The sequence below is a fragment of the Equus caballus genome, chromosome 2 (assembly GCF_041296265.1).
Source record: "Equus caballus isolate H_3958 breed thoroughbred chromosome 2, TB-T2T, whole genome shotgun sequence".
NCBI classification, from domain to species: domain Eukaryota; kingdom Metazoa; phylum Chordata; class Mammalia; order Perissodactyla; family Equidae; genus Equus; species Equus caballus.
In genome coordinates, this window is record NC_091685.1 from 890,579 (window position 1) to 896,578 (window position 6,000).

Here is a 6,000-nt window from a genome sequence, read left to right on the forward strand (position 1 = left end):
TATCCATCTCAGGGTTCTCTTTATCCAGTGTTCCAAGTCAGAAACCTGAAAAGCATCCTTGACCCTTCCCTTCCTAGCACATCCAATCAATCACTAAGATCTATTAATATTGCTTCTTAAAAGTTTCTTATAGCTGTTCCTTCCTCTCCATTCTTTCTGATAATTCCCTAATTCAAGACTACATCATATTTTGCTTAAGCTACCACAACAGCTTCCAAATGGGTCTCCTTGATATCAGCTCAGCTCACTCCCCCTAGTCCATTCTCTACTTAGCAGCCAAAGCATCTTTAAAAAATGTGAATCTGCACTCAAGACACTAGGAGTAGAAGGAAACTACCTTAACATAATAAAGGCCATGTATGAAAACCCCCAGCTAACATCATACTCAATGCTGAAAGACTGGCAGATTTGCCTCTAAGATCACGAATAAGAGAAGGATGCATCCTTTTGCCCCTTCTATTCAACATAATGGTGGAAGTCCTAGCCAGAGTAATTAGGCAAGGAAAGGAAGTAAAAGGCATCCAAAATGGAAAGGAAGATGTAAAATTTCTCTGTTCATAGATGACATGATCTTCTATGTAGAAAACCCTAAAAATTCCACATTAAAAAGAAAACTGTTAGAACTAGTAAATCAATCAGCAAAGTTGCAGGATATGAAATCAACACACAAAAAAATCAGCTGCATTTCTATACACTAACAATGAACAATCTAAAAAGGAAATTAAGAGAACAATAGCATCAAAAAGAATAAAATGCTTAGGAGTAAATTTAATCAAGATAGCAAAAGTCTTGTACACTGAAAACTACAAAATGTTGCTGAAAGAAATTAAGGAAGACACAAATAAATGGAAAGACATCCTGTTTTCATGGATTGGAAGACAATATTTTAAGATGTAGATGCTACCCAAAGCTATCTATAGATTCAATACAATTCCTGTTAAAATCCCAATGATTTTTTTTTGTGGAAACAGAAAAACCCATTCTAAAATTCATATGGAATCTCGAGGACTCCAAATAGCCAAAACGATCTTGAAACACAAGAACAAAATTGGAGGTCTCACACTTTCTGATATCAAAACATTGCAACGATTGGGTAATCAAAACAGTGAGGTACTGGCATAAGGATAGACACAGAGACCAACAGAACGGAACGGAGAGCCCAGAAGTAAACCTCCGCATATATGGTAAAATGATTTCAACAAGTATACCAAGATCATTCAATCGGGGAAAGGACAGTGTTTTCAACAAACGGTGTTTGGAAAACTGGATATCCATGTGCAGAAAAAAAAGCTGACCCCTTATCGTATACCATACAAGAAAATTAACTCAAAATGCATCAGAGATCTAAACATAAGAGCTAAAAATATACAACTTCTATAAGTTTATATACATATACTTACTATATATATAGTCTACTTTTATCGGTCTTCTACTGTAGACACAGTGGCAAGTACTTCACACGTGTTATCTCCTAACTTTACAGAAATTCCATTTTACAAAAGAGCAAACTGAGACCAGAGAAGATAAGAAATTTGCTTAAGATCAGTCTGATTTTAAGCTGGTCATGAGCAGAATCTGACTCTTCTCCAAGTCTGGCCAACTCAAAGTACAGCATTATAAAGACTGCGGGCTTTAAAATCAGGAAGAACAGGGGCTGGCCCCATGGCCGAGTGGTTAAGTGCGCGCGCTCCGCTGCAGGCGGCCCAGTGTTTCGTTGGTTCGAATCCTGGGTGCGGACATGGCACTGCTCGTCAGACCACGCTGAGGCAGCGTCCCACATGCCACAACCAGAAGGACCCACAACGAAGAATAGACAACTGTGTACTGGGGGGCTTTGGGGAGAAAAAGGAAAAAAATAAAAATCTTTAAAAAAAAAAAAAATCAGGAAGAACACTGCCTGTAGCTGTGAAGTTGGACACGTTTTTGAAACTTTCTGTTGACTCAGCTTCCTCTTCTTTAATATGGAGATAATAATATTTAACCTTTTGCAAGTCATCGCTGGGAGGACAAATTAAAAGGAACTGGGGACAAGAAAGAAGATCTATGACTTAGTCATTCAGGGTCTCCAGGGCCGTAGAAATGCTGACACACTGTAATACATAACAGAGTCAGAAGATGAGCTGTTTGGAGAGGTGGAGCTCCTCTGGAAATGGGAGGAGAGAGAAATGGACATAAGAGAGAAGAAAAATCAAAGTGAAGGCAAACCTTCTTTATAACAAACTGATGTCAGGGAAGATTTTGGAAACTCTTTTGTCTTATTTATTGATGGAAAAGGAATGATAAGTATGTATATCATGCAAATTACCTTTAAAAGACAGTTTTCCCCAATTTTATTGAGATGTAATTGACATGCAGCACTGACTAAGTTTAAGGTATACAGCATAGTGATCTGACTAATACGTATTATGAAATGGTTGCCACAATAAGTTTAGTTAATATCCATATTTTCATATTGATACCAAAAAAAAGAAAAAGAATAATGTTTTTCTTCTTGTCATGAGAACTCTTAGGGTCTACTCTCTCAATAACTTTCAGATATACCATACAGCAGTGTTAACTATGGGCATCGGTTGTACACTACGTCCCCAGCACTGATTTATCTTATAGCTGGGGTTTGATCTTGTTGACTGCCTTCATCCAGACACCCGCTTTCAACCTCTGCCTCTGGTAACCACAAATCTGATCTCTTTTTCTATGAGTTTTTTTTTTTTTTTTAAGATTCTACATATAAGTGAGATCATATCGTATTTGTCTTTCTCTGTCTGACTTATTTCACTTACCATAATGTCCTTAGGGTCCATCATGTTGACACAAATGGCAGGATTTCCTTTAAAAGACAATTTTGAGTGATTTCAAAGGCAGTGTGATATCGTAGAGAGAGTCTCCTGAGTTCCAACTGTGATTTCACACCTTCATATCCATGGTTACGTTCGGACATGCCATGTGAATGCTCTAAAACTCCAGGTCCCCATCTGTAAAACAGGAATATTAATATTTACCTGACTCTGGGGAGAACAAAGTGAGAAAAGAGAACTACATATTATTAGAAAAGTTAAAATTCAATTTGGGTCCAGGTTAAAGCCACTTTTACTAGACGTATGACCCAAACCACTTCCTTTTTCTGAACCTGCCTACCCATCTGTAAAAGACATAAAGTTAGAACCTGTGTCATAAAATTATTAAATGAAATAACGTAGGTAAATTCTTAGCATGGTGTCTGGCACACAGTTAGGAGTCAATGACTGTTTATGGTAGATCCCACCACCAACAGCAGTGGAAACATCCCCTTTCTGCTGGAAAGTAGAAAAAGTGAGATCTATCGGGAGTTGTAGGAAAGGAATTCATAGAAAGTTTTTAAACATCCGGGTTTCTCGGTCTTAATTTCTCATTCGCCTGAGAAACCACAGGAGAATGGCAGGGCTGCAGCAGCGTGCTTCTCTCTGAGTTCTCTTTGACGCCACAAAGTTAGAAGCTTCTTGTCTCCTGTGGCTGAACACTCCCAAGACATTGGATCATTTCCTGAACTTCATTTATTTAATAACTGGTCTTTTATGGCCTTCCCTCTTTTCAAGCTTGCAGCCAGTCCTGCTCCCACGCCCACCCCTCTTCGAGGTCTCACCTCTTTAATCATTTGGATAACGCTGAGACACACTACAAACCATTTTACTGGCAGGCTGATAAGTGAAGGCCATTTTTCCTCTTGTCTGCTTCTCAACCTAGCAGCATTTCGGATAATTTTCAATAATCTCAGTGAATCATTCACGTCATTCTCCCACAGCCACCTAGTCACTATTCTTAGTCAACAGGTTCTTTTCGCCTCTTTTGTCTGGGAAAGCCCGCTACACAAGGCCCCAGAACTCCAGAGGAATGAGTCTGTACCTGGAATTTGTACAAACTAAGCCTCAACTGCAAGATTAACATTTTCCCAAGTTAATAGTGATAGCCACACCTCTGAGCCATAATTCTGTGCCAGGCACTGTGCCAAGCACGGTATCTGTACTATCGTGTTTAATCCCCATAAAACCTGCTAAGGAATGCTCTCATGTCCATTTTATAGATGGACAAACTCAGGCCTAGGATGCTGTTTCTCAAAGTGTGGTCCTCAGAGCCACAGCATTACCTGGGAAGTTGTTAGAAATGCGAATTCTCCAGCTCCACCGCAGCCCCGCTGAATGGGAATCTCTGGGGAGTGGTGTTTAGGAATCTGTTTTAATGATCTCCCGGGTGATTCAGAGGTAGTCTGAAGTTTGAGAAGCACTAGACTAGAAAAAGTGAGTAACTTGCCAAATTCACAGAGCTAATAATTGGCAGAGGGAGGCTTGGAAACCGGAGTCTAGCTGCCTCCTAAAGCAGAGTCAGAGGGGCTCTGAGATGGTTTACAAAGTTTCAGGGTTTGAAGCAAAGTTGCCTTGTACAATAAAGACATCTATTATTTCATTTAATAAGATGTGCAGGGGTAGCTCAGTGCCAGGCTTGGTTTCATTCAGCGGTTCAGTGGCTTCACGGCTCCGGCCCAACCACCTCTCTCTCGTTCTCCTGGCTTTTTCTTCATGGTTGTAAAAGGGCTGCAGCAATTCCAGGCATTACATTTTGTTCCTCAATACCTAGATGTCTGGGGGTGCAGTCAGAAGAAGAGGGTCTGTCTCTTTTTCCACGTGTTTTTATGAGCAATAAGTTTTTTCCAAGAAGTACTGACCTCCTCTCCCTCACTACTATTCAGAATTTCATCACATGCTCATGCCCAAACCACCTGTGGGAATGCAAACGGAATAACATGATTGGCTGAGACTAGTTAAGATTCACCTCACTTGAAGCACATGGATGCCTGAATGAACACAGTGGATGGAAGTGCTGGGCAGAGCACTGGGCACAGATGATGAAATGGTAAGAAGTAAGTTTAGATTTACAGGATGACATCAGATGATAGGAATCCAATAAAAAAATTAAGAGTTTATGCCATAAGTAATACAGAACCTGTAAATTTTTGAGCAGAGGAGAGGAATATGTAAGGACATCCGTGGAGAGAGTCTGTTGGTGGTGTGCAGGAGAGGTGGGTACCAGATTTGGGAAAGGGAGTGATGACAGGCTGTGGGAGAAGACCAGCCACTGCTGTAGCCTTGGGAGAATTTGCCAAGGGCTTGGTCTAGGTAGCTGGCAATGGGTGTGAAGGATGGCTGCAGACACAAGTCTTGTGGGAGGAAAATTGGCAAGAGCAGGTGACTGATTGGCCATGGGGAGATAAAGAAAGGGGTGAGTCAGAGGTTATGGGCCATCTTCACATCTGTGACCAGTTGTTATTCTGCCCCTCTAGGGAGAGGATGATCAGAAAAGTGCTAACTCCCGCCAAAGGAAATTAGGCAAGTAACAGGAAAACTGTCAGATGTATAATTGCTTATTTAGAGGTATGTGCTTAAATTCTTAAATTCTATGCTTGGCTCTGTGGTATAATAATAACCACAGTGCATTTATTGCCAGTCTCTTGTGCCTTACTGTTTTGTTCATTTAAACTTATTTTTATAGAAAATTTCAAACATACACAAAAGTAGAGAGAAGAGTATAAGGAACCTACATATACCTATTAATCAGCTTCAACGTGATCGAATCCTAGCCAGTTGGTCTTGTTTCCTCCATGGCCTCACTCACTCTCCCCCAGCTCTCCCCAGCCCAGATTATTATTTTTTTGAATAACAGCTCTATCGTGACATAATTCACATACCATACAATTCATCTTTTAAAGTGGTTAAAGTGGTAAAAGTTCAATGTTTTTAGTACATTCTCAGGATAGCAACCATCACCACAATCAATTTTAGAACATTTCATCACCCCAAAAAGAAACCTCATACCCTGTAGCTATCACGCTGTCCTTGCGACCCCTTTCCCCCAGCCCTAAACAACCAGTCTACTTTCTGTCGCTGTAGATTTGCCTATTATAGACGTTTCCTATAAATGGAATCATACAATATGTAGTCTCTTGTGACTGGCTTCTTTCACTTAGCACAA